Below are 13582 nucleotides of genomic sequence, written 5' to 3'. Positions count from 1 at the left end.
GTTTTTTACAGCTGCTTAGCTCCCCTTGCGGAAGCACGGACGAGGCGGGCACGTCAGAAGCTGACGGTCATATCTGGCTCATGACAAGTGCAACTTGTCATGTGTTTCCTGGCAGCGGTTTAACTCGGAAGTGGGAAGCATAGGACTCCTAATCCAAATTGTCGCCCGAGTGCTAAATGACCATTTTCACGTTCCACCCTTAGAGGCGAAGCTTAACATCTTAACCACACATCAGTGACAACACTTTAGGTCAAAAAAGTGCCCCCCCCCCCCCCCCCCCCCACTGAATTTTGAGGGCTGTCCATCGAGATGTGTGAGACAGTTACTGCGTAATTTCCTGTCCACAAATACAATTTTCATTTTCTTCATTACGGGCCCTCTTTGTCTTCTTTCACTCCCACTTCCTCCCTTCCTATACGGCGGGGTTCAGGTGTCCACCGTGATGACAGAGAACTACTGCGCCATTTCCTTTCCTCAAAAAGCGTTGTGTTCAAAGGGCAAGGCATCGCGCCGAACGGTTGGTGGTGTTCCGTGGACTCCCTGGCAGCGCTACAACACGCCGTCGCGTTCCACTCCTAAACGCGAAGCTTAAGCGTCATTAGTTATCAGTTCATTAGTATTCAGGCATAAATCAGTAATTAACCATTAATTACTGATTTGTCATCACTTAGTATTTAGTACTCAATTATATGTGACGCCACCAGTGCCACAGAAGCAGCGAAAGCGGTGCGGAAAACGCTTTCGCCTCTACGCGCTTTAGACAGTCAAAGTGCCCCCTCAATTTTTCGGAGTCCGCACAGGTGTGAATGCTTTGCTCATTTCACAGGTGCGATATAATGATCGATTCCATGGCTCGACAGTCGATCGTACGGCGGCGCGTGAGCGTCCCCTTACAGTGTGCCGGCTGAATTAATAAAATATACACATCGGCCGGCGCGGACAGTACATATCTGATCTAACCAAGCAAGAATTCCTGTTAGAAAGAAACGCCTCTACCTACGTAGCCTGTATAATGGCTGTATGGCCGCCGCGGCAGCTCAGTGGCTTTGGCGCGCGGCTGCTCGCCCAAAAAACGCGAGTTCGATCCCTGCCGCGGCCATCCAATTTCGATGGAGGCGAAATTCTAGAGGCCCGTGTACTGTGCGATGTCAGTGCACGTTAAAGAACCCGAGGTGGTCAAAATTTCCGAAGGCCTTCACTACGGCCTCCCTTATAGCCTGAGTCGGTTTGGGACGTTAAACCCCAATAAACCAAACCTAATGGCTGCCCATAAATAATGCGATAGCGTTAAAGGTCCCATTATCCAGAAAATTTGGAGTCGGCGTTGTGAGTGTTAAATAGCGGCATGACCCCGTATTTCGCGCCGTTTTCTTTGTGCATGAATCAAGAGTAACAGCTGATTTCTAACATAAATTCTCCTGTCCGAACAGCTCCTAAAGTCGCACACTGCCAAGGATGGTTGCAAAGCGCTTACTGTTGTACATTTTTCTAGTGGGTGCTCATATTAAAAAACCATAGAAATTTAACAGAAATTAGGCACCGTAATTGTGCTGAGTATTTGGGCACAGAAATTCTGTTGAGTGTTGTGTAAACTCAACACAAGTTCAATTTCCATTGAATTTCTGTTGGCTCAACATATGGTCAACATTGCGTCAACAGAAATTCAAAGGTCATTTTTATAATGGGGCGAAAATGTCGCTTGCGCCGAAATTCCATGTTCAGCAGCAGAACAATGTTCGGTCGGCCGACATCTGCTCTTTCATCCTGGACAGGCCACCCACCAGTGACGTAACGTCCACGTTGCCATGCGCCAGGGCGAACGGGGAGCACGACACCGACGTCCTGCCTGAGACCATTTCCAACGTGGCCGCCTCCCTTGTAGCAGTGTCACCGCCAGAGGCGGTGGTCTGCGCGTCGCCGGTGCCGGACGAGAACGCCGCATCTTACCAGGATCCCTCGAAGCGCAGCGCAAGATCGCCGACGGGTCAGGGCGGCTCCAGTGAGTGCTGTGGTGTTGTGTATGGTGTAACACGACATATCATCGCCATCTTCCTCAGCCTATGTCCGCTGCAGGACAAATGCCTCTCCCATATCCATCCAGTTAAGGCTTGTCTTCTGCCAGCTGCGACCACCTCAGCTCCGCAGCTTCCTAATGTCTGCTGGTTTTACTTCTGTCTTCTCAAAATTCTTGCGGATAGCCTCCGAGGCTTTCTTGTCGTACGTTCCCGACAGGAGGGCCACAAAGCCCCCTTCCTTACCCACCTGAACGAGGGATCGTTGTCCTTAAGGAAGCGCACAATTTTTCTTGTTGGCGTCTTGATGCGGGGACCTCTAGAAGGAACAGTCCTGATGAGGGAGTCGACTCCCTCCAGAAGATACCTTTCCTTATCCTCCGGGTCGGCCTTGTGGGAAATTCTTCTCGTCAGTGCCAGGAACTCATGGCCTTTAACTTCCGGCTCAAAGCTGTACTTTGGTCCTTTCCTGAGGACGCTAGCGATGTCCTCCGGAATGTGGATGTCGTAAAGAACCTCGAGAGCAGAACTTTCATCTTTGCTTTCTTTGCTTCCCTTGGTTATCTTTGCGAGAGTTTGCCTCCACAAAAATTCTGTCGACTGGGCGGCTAACTTCATGAGATTGAAGCTTAATGGCGGCGATATGCGCTTTTGATTCCAAGCAATAAAAAATGGCCAAACGTGCTATCCCTTTCATGTGCCTTGAGTCATCCCTAAGAAAGTCCTGCTGTCACAAGGCGCAGCAAAGCTTTCACGATGAGATCTCGAAGCTAAAACAGGCAGGCTATCCCCAGATAGTAGTGAGTTCAGTTACCGAAGCTCTTCTCAAGAAGATTAAACGAGAAAGGAATAGGAACCAGTCAATGGTTACAGTTGCACAAAAGAAAGTGAGGCCTGTATTCTTTCCATATTATCATAAAGTGGCTCATAACCTCAAGCGCGTTGTTAACAAGTTTAAGGTACCCGTGGTTACTCCGGCCCCAAGGAAACTCTCTTCACTGTGTCGTCTAGTTTCTGAAGATGGTAGCCGCAACTCAGACGGCAAAATCAAACATGATAACAAGTTTGTGGAGTGTGAAAAAGGGTGTAGTGTACAAAAGTTCCGTTTAAGTGTGGGAAGGTGTACATTGGGCAGTCGGGCCGATGTGTTAATGAGTGGCTAAGGGAACACAATTTGTCTTTTAGGAACGGTATCGCTTCGCACCTGCCGGCGCACATCAGTGAGTGTGGATAAGATAATGACGAAAAAACAGGAAACAAGAAAATTATGTGATGCAACGCTCTAAGGCCCTATCACCTTGAGCAGGAGCACTGACACGCTTGCGCGAGAATTGGCTGAGGCCTACCATATTAGGAAAAGCGGTAGTTCATGTATTTGTACACCATCTGTGACAATGTATGACAAAGATTTTGCCTTTTTAGATAAATTAGATAAGAGGTGAGTCGCCTGTGCCCTTCCTATGTGCGTTTCCCGGGTATTTGGCTTGCACGTGGCATCGATGATTATCCACTTTTTTTTTTAGGTGTAAATGTCGCGTACTTTTCCGGAAGAGTTGAAAGTTTGCGCTCCGTCCTGTCTCCTTTGTCTTATTGTGTCGTCTTTGTGTGCTCAAAAAAGAACTAGCCCCTCAGTGCATATTACTGGAATTCTTAATTTCACCCGCCCACATGACTCACTTTACCCAGATGCGCTTCCATTTAACGAACATCGGTCATCTTGCCTTCGCATACCTGCCCTTCCCACGCCCATATGTCCTTCTCGATTTCGTCCAGGATGTCACAAACTCGCGTTTGTTCGCTGACCTACCCTGCCCTCTAACATTTATCAATTTCTTTTGAATAGCTCGCTGCGCTCTGCTCACATTATGCTCAACCCTTTTCGTTAGCATTGATGTTTCTTCCCATACGCTATAACATATAAGATAGGGCTGCTATACGCTTTTCTCTTGGATAATATTAGCTAACTGCCATTCATCACCTTAGAGTACCTGCCAAATGCACTCCACGCTGAATTTATTCTCCCAGTTATTTGTCTAGTGACCGGACCAGTGGTCCCCTACCTGTGCTCAGTGGATGTATTCACTTAACTTTTCGATGATTCGCTACTTAGCGCAAACTATTGTTTCCTTCCCAGACTGTCGGACATCACTTTGTGTTTCTTGACATTAACTTTTCGCTTGTCTAGTTCTCGAATCATTGCGGTTGGTCCGCCGAGTTATATATAGAAGCTATGTCATCAGCAAATTAGGGATTAGGGAGAGGGTTAATTGGAGAGCCATATGGGAAAGGCCTTTGCCCTGCAGTAGGCGTCGTCAGGCTGATGATGATGATGATAAAGATATTCTCGATTAAGCTTTATGCCCAAGTTTCCCAAACCCAGTTATCTGATGTAAACGTGCTATCAATGGTAGCGGTGAGACCCTTTCTCCCTGTCTGGCACCCTTCCTCTGGTTTTTTTTTCAATTTTCGTGTACAAAGCTTTGGTCGCTGTGCAACCACTATACATGGTGTGTACACAAAATTTTAAGAAATTTTGAAAATTGGCTCTGTGTTAGAAAACTGCTTTTTTCACCATAGCAATGTCAGCAGCGTAAGAACCCCAGGTGCTGAAAATTTCCGAAACCCTTCACTACGGCGTCCCTCATAGCCTGAGTCGCATTGGCACGCTAAACCCCATAAACCTATAAAACCTTTATTTTTTTAGACGCACATGGGTGAAGTGGCGGGTGTTCACTGATGGAAGAGGCACTTAGGGGAGAGTGTTCCAAGTGGTTTGGAGGGGCCTCAAGTATAGCGGGATGAACTCTACCAAGGCCTACAAGGCGCTCACCGGTGCGCACGGTCAATGGGACGCGGTTCAGCTCTACGGGGAGGAAAAGCGGAACACGCCCGGCGCCGTAGCCAACGCAGGGTCACTAGGCGTATAGCTACTCAGGAAGGAATACAAAGTCAGGCTGAAGGTGCGTAGGAGGCGCGGAACCAACCAAAATTGGCTATGGAACTCCGGGGACGCTTATCACTGAGATACATCTAAATATAAGGTTGCATAAGGGTAAACGAATACACTTGAAAATATCGTTATTCAGTGGTGGTGGTGGAAAAACTTTTTTTTTAGCAACCCTTAGCAGGAATCCGCTGAGGGTAGGGATAAGGCAAGGAGGGGTTGCAGGACACAGGTGGGCCCTCGCTGTCGCTCTAGATGCTAGGGGCCCGTGAGCCCTGGTGATCTGACGGTGCTTATGTGCTGCGCGACAGATCATGGGGGAGATCACAGCGCCCCTTGATTTAGGAATTGATTCTTGGTTTTTGAGGAATGGAAACGCAGCAGTAATTGTCTCACATCTCGGTGGACACCCGAACCGCGCCGTAAGGGAAGTAAAGGAGGTGGGAGGGGAAGAACACGGAAGTAGGAGCCGTGGTGGATGGCTCCGGAAGAATTTAGACGCCAGGGAACCTTTAACAAGCACTGACATCCCACTGCACACAGGTGCCATTGCGTTTCGCCTCCATTGGAATGTCGAGCGGTTTGAACCCGGGAACTCCGGATCAGCAGCCAAGTACGCTAACTATTGAGCCACCGCAGCGGGTCCTGGATGTAGGAAGAATGAAAAAGACACAAAAGAGCTCCGATTTCAGGTCTTGTAAACAAGAGCGCTATGTCTTAAGCTGCGCCATGAATCGAAACAGAAACTGGGATTTTTTATTACCAATAAATACCCACTAGAAACTAATTACAGCAGCCATTCCGGAGCCGACGTGAAGCATTACGCAAGCTATTATAGCCTTTAAAAGCACTGCGTCTCCTTACCGTATTAATCCCCATACCATTGCGTGTTGGCAGGCAGCAGTGGCTTTCAGCACAAGTATCGCCGTCATTGCAGCCTGCTACCGCTGAATTTGCTACAAACAACTCATGGCAGAGCTATAAATTTCTATTTCCGACATTGACTCTAGAGAAAATAGTTTCAGACGTTTCGCTTTCTGAAATGTTTTTCGTTGCAGCATTGAACATTCATTCATGCCAATTCTTTACGTTTTCTTCCACATGGTAGTCGTTTTAAAAAAGAGATTACTGCACCTTGATCATTGAAGTCTGATACGGTCGAAATAAAAAGGGAAAAGTACTGCTAAAAAGCTTCGCAGTCGTACTGAGCAAGATGGACTGATTAAATAATGCTTTCCCACGGCACTAGCTTCTCACGTTAGTACTTCGGATTCTGAATTAATGGCAAAGTTGATTCAGTCACTTGCGGCTATCTCTCAAAGAAATGTCGTTTTCACGCAGCCGGCACCGTAAATCTTTAAAAGCAATCGAGTTTCTTATCGCTGTAGCTCCTGACTCAATGCGGCGAGCATTCTTTCATGCGTCGGGGCGGCTGTATAATGGTTGTCCACCAGCTGCTGCTCTTTGTTAGACCCAAATGTCCGGAATTCTTTGCAGCGCAAAATATTACACCTCATAAAGGTGTACTCGAAGGGCACCGCTCCCGTCTTCTCGCTCAGTATCCCCTGTGCGTCCACCTTCTCGTTCACTGTCACGAAAACCCCGTCGGTCCCGACGATGTCCGAGACGAAATTCCCTGATAGTTTGATTGAGTTCACGCGACCTCAAGAGGTCTACGCAACCAGACGTGATTAGCCACTCTTATTGGTAGATATAGGTCGCTCGACATTGCGGCGTCATCAGCATCCTGCCCACTTTTGCAGATGACAATATGAGCACCGGATTGGGAGCAATCCGCCCACCGTATGTGGCACGCTGCATTAAAATTGATTGGTCTATAGAGGGCACGTGGCCGTGTGACGTCATCACAGCTTGCCTACAGTGGCCGGCGGCTACCTGCCCATTGGGTACGCGACAGGGGGCAGGTATAGTAAGGTAAAGCAGAACGAATAATTTCGCATGTGGCCAGCAACTCTGCAAGTGGATGGAGCAGCGGGACGAACGGGATCTGTAATACTATCGCATGACACTCTTAGGGTAGGTTAAGCTTCGTCCAAGTTTTATTTTTGTACTCTATCTTCAAGCAGTGAAATCACGTGCATCGCGGAGAGTACACTGTTGTTTCTGCAGCTAATAAAAAGAAATAGCCAGTTCAGCCATTCGTAACAGCAGATGATTTAAGTGTTACAAAACACGAGTCCGTTGGGCAGCAACACCTGTTAGCTGTGTTCTAGTCTTCTGCCATCTTCTTTTTTCACTAGAAGCCCCCAAGACGCACAAGAGGCGGAGGTGTGCAGAAGAGGCGGAAGCCCTCAAGGGACTCCAGGAAATGGTATGCGGCGGCTTCCTCAAGAGAAATTCTCACCGTGCAGCATAAAATTGTTTTGATAAGCTCAGCTTTGTCGGGATGCAGTGCGGCAGAACACAGCCTCCAGTAACCCTGGCTAACGAGCCGTACGCGGAACTGCAATCGTGAGAGGATTCAGACACAGGTCGCTCGCCTAACAACGTGTGATTTTGAGTCATCTTTGCAAAGGGTGACAGGTTACGGAGTCATGGGTCCTATAATCATAGGCATGAAGGATCATGGTTGAGTAATGGGGTCAGTGAGATCCTGGATTGAAAAGGGGATGACTGTCTTAATAAATAGGTTATTGGATCACGTGACTCTTGGAATTTTGATAGGTTGCTTGAGAATACTTAACGGAACGATTCAAACATGGATGTGACTTATTTAAATAAGAGGCCAGGTTTCGTCATCGTGACTCAACTCTTGTCATTATGTGCAAACAATACCATTTCTACACACTTGCCGAGCTGAGCAAAAATTGACAGTGAAACTCACTGAATTGAATAGGGCGCTCTGTCGAGTCGGTGTTGTAGCCAAAGATTAGTTTTTCTGATTCCTTGCTTCTTTCGCTTAAAGTTTGTTTTTTCCCGATAAGACATGAGTATTATTCTTCACGGTTTACACTCATAAATATGCTTCATTATGACAGAATTCCCTGTTTTCAAGTTGTGTGGCACTCTTGCGGTACTTTCTCCGCTACTGGGGATTCGGAGACATGCTAAAATCAATTTTCGAAATGTGAGCAGCTCTGCCTGGTTTGGACATAGAACGCACCTGGGTTAAACTCTAGGCGCGATTTGTAGTAGACAGCAACCTAAACAGCCAGCAATGTTCTAGAATGGCGCAAAAACCACTGGTGCTATGGTAACTGACGATCGTCGAAGCTAGCAGCCATATCACAGTCCCGGAAAGTGGCATGCTTAACGGAAACATAGCATTCCGAAGACGAATATAAGCGTAACTGTTTCAGTTTACTTAACAAACTGAAAAATTCACCGCCTAGAATGCAAAAATTGAGTGAAGGTGATGCTTGTTGACATAAATATCTTTTCCCTCTGATTAGAACTGTTTAGGCTGGGCCTTCCCTGACGTTGCCTATCAAATTTGCGTTGTCGGTTATGTACGAATGGGAAATGTGATTTTCGTTTGGTGTGAAACGATAGGATATGAGAATTATGTTGGAAAGGAGGGAGGTCCCCACGATTTTTGCTTTTAGCAATGTTTTCCAATGTGAACATCCTTTTGTCGTTGGAAGCATATGGCATTTCTGACACGCAGCGGATTGGTAACTTCCTAATAGTGTAACTGCTTATGCCGCAATCTCCAGTGAATGGTAGTTGCCTGCTTTCCTGCTGACCGCCATGCCCAGAGGACAGCTGTAAATTAAGTATAACAAAGTAGAACTAGGGTCATCACTAACTGACAACCGCCACGCCAACTTTACACGGTTACGATTTTTTCAGTCTGAGCCCCTTAAGCTTCTGCTGCTTTTTCAGTTCTGTCAACGTGAAATTGTAAGAAAGTTGGTGCAAAATTCAAATATTTATTCGGAGCCCTGAGTACTTATTACGAAGCCATATCGAAGAATGATCTAGCGAAAGAATGCAGCGAAAGAGCAGAGGCGAGAATTCGGCTTTATCGTTACATCGACCTGTCATTGCTGGTGCTGTAATCAACGCCCTAATTACTCATATCAAAGCCAAATGAACTGATTTTGACGGCTGTGGAGATCATCTTTCAGTGATTACTGACTCCGCTTAGAAAAGTTTTTTCCAAGTTCATAGCATCGCAGATTAATGTCATCCGCTGTTAGGAAGATCTTGGGTTCTTGGGATGTGTTCACTACTGGCTGGAGGGAATTCATTTACGGAATGTCATTCTTCCCCAGGTCAGCGCCGGGTCTCCGTTTTCACCATCGCCGCGCCGATTAACTGGACGAAAACTTGTCCCCGTGAGGAAGACGGCAGCTATCGTATTTCTGCTCTTCGTCGTCACCATCTTCGTCGCGGTGGTCTTCTACCTTGCGTCGACAATGCCCAGTCGCCGCGTTGTACCCACGGTTTGCACCACACGGGCTTGCCTAGATCACGCAGAGGCACTGGGCCTGAAACGAGACAAGACACCAGAAGCCTGCGAAGATTTCGGCCAGTTTGTGTGCTCCGGATGGCTGAACGATGACACCCGGCCTAGTGTGTCCGCGCCACTTGTTCGCCTGGCGTACTGGCTGCTGGAACGATAACAGCTTCGTGAAGACCCTCGCCGGCCCCTCAGCAAAAGAGTGAGGGTGATGATGGACGCCTGCCTTCGCCGGGAAGACCCCACTACAGACATTGATGACTCCAAAAACCTAATCGAATTCATGAGCAAAGAGTTGTTCCCCTGGCTGCTGGACCCCACGGATGCTCGGCTTGGAGACACCGATGATTACTCAGTACCCTTGCGGACTCTGGTAAACCTGTCCGTCCTGTGGGCCATGCCGTTGTGGTTCTATGTTGACCTCATAGAGCCATGGCACGGCACCCCTCACCAGCGGTCGGTATCCATGAGCCCATCGGGCATACCATTCATTACTGCAATAATTCATCGCGAGGTTAATAAGCACCAAGGCTTCTATAACTCAGTTGTCGATTGGTTTTTATCCGCAACCTTTGCAGCAAGAGCCGCCCTGCCGGAATTTGTTGAATTCGCAAAGGCTAGCAATGACATCCAGCGCTCTATCCTCGGAAACCTGTCCCAATTTTTCAACGCCGCACACCCGAGGCCTCGTTTTCTGCTGATTCGTCACTTACCACCTCTGGTGCCAAAACTCCGAGCTCGTGACTGGGTCGAGGCCCTGCAATCTGCCTTCAACATCAAACCGCCTCTGAATGAAGAGGACACACTCATCGCCACAAAAGGCAACCTGCTAGATGCCATGCGTGTCCTCTTCTCTTCTTACTCGGCGCAGGAGTTGACCTTTCATACGGCGTGGTGGTTCATCCAGCTCCTCATCCCTATCACTAGTAGCTCGGTGCGAGACATCTTCATGAAACACCCGCTGTCCGAGATCTACTATCCGGTCCTTTGCAGTATAAACGCTGTCCCCGTGTACACAGTGCTTTTCTCCGGCGCCGACGACAGCCTAATGCCGCAAGTACTGAGGCGTGCCGTTTCGGCCCTCTCGAGCACTTTGCACAAGACGGCTCTAATAGAGGTCGGCTCCTGGTCCACCCTGGACACCAAAGTGGTTCGTGCTGTCACCACGCGGCTGCAGAACACCAGCACCGTGATATGGCCCCCGGAACAGTACATGACAAGCCGGAGCCTGGAAATCCTTTACGGGCGCGACTACGAAATGGAGCAGAGCTTCTTCGGCCATTGGCGCATGAGTCGCGAGCAGCTGCAGAAGTCACTCGGCAGTGATGAGTACCAGGCGAGCCTGCGGTTGTTTCGCTTGCAGTCCGCCCACCTGGCTGCGTACAGCCCCGTGACAAATGTGATTTCCGTAGGGGTGGCTGCACTCGCCGCGCCGTATTATGCCTACGAAGGCACGGACGCCATGGCCTACGGAGGCCTCGGATTCATGTACGCCATGCAGGTAAGTGGAGGGGCTGCAGGTTTTAAGATTTGCACTGGGGAAACAGGGGGCTTTGATTAATTAACGCCAGCAACGTGTTGGAACTGTAAGCTGAAGGAATGGGGCGCACAGCGGGAGTCTATTGTTCCTCTACTGCTGCTGTACAACTAGACCACGTAAGCGGTGGCCTTCTGGAAGAGCATCTCCTTCGCTTTGAGGAAGTTCTAGGTTGGATGTCCAGCGACGGCGGGTACCCATAAAATTTCAACAGGCGCAAGATTTCCCTCTGCCTGGTGCTCGGCTCTTCTAAGGTGAAATGCTAGGAGAACGGCCTTTGTTCACTTCGCATGCACTGGGTTGAAATGCTAACCTCGAGGTACCTAAATCTTCTTCCTGCGGTCATGAGCGCTATGGCCCTTATTCGGAGCGCCTGTTCAAGACCACAGTGAGGGGTTTTGAAAGCGCAGGCTCCATTCGCAAGATATTCATGTGTGGGAAGCCGAGCAGCAGGCCGGACTATGGCTTGTGCGGCCTCTATCAGACAAAAGCGGTGAAGTGTGAGGCCGCCAGAGGACCCCAGGCAGGTGAAGGGACCCATTAACAATATCGCGTCATAGCCTTAAGTCGGAACTTAAGTGTCTGCCCTAATTTTTGTTCGTATGCCGATTGGTGTTAAGCTGGAATTCGGAGTAATATACCTTTACGCGACACGTTGGTTTTACAAAACAAACCTTCAGGCATGTTCCTTCGTAGTCTCGCTGCCTTCATTCCAGTGACCGCCTGAGTGGCAGCTGATGATTTCATTGTTCGTTCCGCATACATACTTGTACAACGCTGTTGAAACCGCATATTCACTGCGCTTTTTACAGCATCAGTTATTTTGCTCTCATAGGAGCGAACAACTGAAATTCAAGATTGGGTGATGGTGTTTTTGATCAAATTGCTGCACTCTTGAGCCACCGGACTCATTTGAATCAGGATATCTGCTGTATTCTCTGCTGCAGTGTATTCCCTGTATGTGCTGACCTTCTTTAATGATTGTTAGTTATTACCAAATGCAAGGGAAAGCACTTTTTTACTGACTGTTTTCCTCGACGGATGAAGCCAATAGAAAAAAAGGTGCCTAACAGTCTACGATATGTATGTATATCTCATTGTCACAGCTCTAAGCTTGAAGCTACAGTAGCGTTCGTAACAACCTCCCCTAACCCGACATTCCATTACTGTCCCGCCTCATCGGCTCTCGCAGCTCGCGCGCACCATCAACGCGCTCACGGTTCTGCTCAGCAATGACATGACCGAGACACCGTGGAATCCGGCTTCGTCCGCCGTCAACCCTAGCGAAGGGAGCACCCACAACATCGGCTCACCCGGGCGAGCCCTGTGGGAGCTGGGAAGGTGCTCGGCCGACGTCACTTCCGGTGGCAACGTTACGGCGCTCTTCCCTCTCCTTCCGGCGCTGAAGATCGCGCACGCGGCCTACCTCCGCTTCCGCAGCGAAGATCGCGACCTGCGGCTTCGAGGCCTGGAGGAGTACAGCGCGGAGCAGGTCTTCTTCCTCACGGCCTGTCACGTGACCTGCTGGGAAAGAAGCGACTACCGCCGCGTGTCTCCTGAATGCACCGAAGCCATGCGCAACTTCGAGCCGTTCGCAAAGGCCTTCAGCTGCCCCGCGGGGTCACCCATGAACCCGGAGCACAAATGCGCCTTCCTGTGACAGCGCGGTCGTTGATGTCAAGTGGGACGGATACAAGACATTTTTGCGGTAGCGCTGATGCAACGCGCATATCGTGTGCCTAATATCTTGTCCACATTGTATTTTGAGACTTTCGTGAAGCGAACTTTGTTTGAGCACCTTTCTTTTCAACAAGCTGAGTGGCAGTCAGTCCCGTAGCCCGTAACTTGATGACCAAAGCCCCTAGGGACTTTAGATGAAGCTATTTGTTCGAAGGGGCTTCCACTTTGTGGAGGCGTGTAGAGTTTTGGCCTCAGGTTATTTGCGTCGTAGTATTTCAACTGCCCGCCTATAGAAATTTTCCTCGTGCTTATGGTAATCTTTTGTTTATATTGTTTTTACTCTTGGACGCAGATGTTAACGGTGTACAGATATTTTTCATTGCTTATCAGTTTTGGTGATGAGCAATGCTATCAACACAGCGGGAGCCTTTTTTGCCGCTAGATTTGCTGCTACCAATTCAGATGCGCAAGGAACAGACACTGTGGTTTTAGTGTCCTCAGAGAGGGTGCGTCGACGCTTTGAGTACCTCCTTTTAAAGCGTTCTCTAAACCTGTCCCAGGTTTGTCATCGATGCATAGAATGAGGTTTATCTCATTGGCTATGAAGACGGAAAGATTCCACGAAGTACCTAGGGTTTTTTTTCTGATCGAATATCAATCTTTTTAATTAAAATTTGATCCCTTTTATTGTTGGCGACGACAATCCCGGATGTTGTTCATCTGTTTTTTTTTTTCCTTTCGCCAAATTTACATCCACGTTCTTCCTTTCTTGGAGGCCCTTGTAATGACAACTGCAGCATTATCTCCTCGTGAATAAGACTGCCCACAATGAAATAGTGAAGTTATCAAACATAGATATTGAGTGGCCCGGATTCTGATATGTTTCCAGTTTTGTTGTCTGAGCGCAGTCCGTCAGTGTTCCGTTTATAAACTGGTTTACTCTTCGGTCCGCGCATTTCTGAGTAAGCAAATTTCTAGAGCCA

The 13582-nt window shown here is 48.5% G+C and overlaps 1 pseudogene; it reads left to right on the top strand.

Annotated features, from left to right (window-relative positions):
• The first annotated feature begins 1692 nt into the window (after positions 1 to 1692).
• Positions 1693 to 12579, top strand: LOC149367216 (endothelin-converting enzyme 1-like; annotated as a pseudogene).
• Positions 12580 to 13582: the final 1003 nt, after the last annotated feature.

The sequence above is a fragment of the Amblyomma mixtum genome, chromosome 1, assembly GCF_055824585.1.
Source record: "Amblyomma mixtum isolate Tamu chromosome 1, ASM5582458v1, whole genome shotgun sequence".
NCBI lineage: Eukaryota > Metazoa > Arthropoda > Arachnida > Ixodida > Ixodidae > Amblyomma > Amblyomma mixtum.
This window is presented reverse-complemented; position numbering and strand designations above follow the sequence as displayed.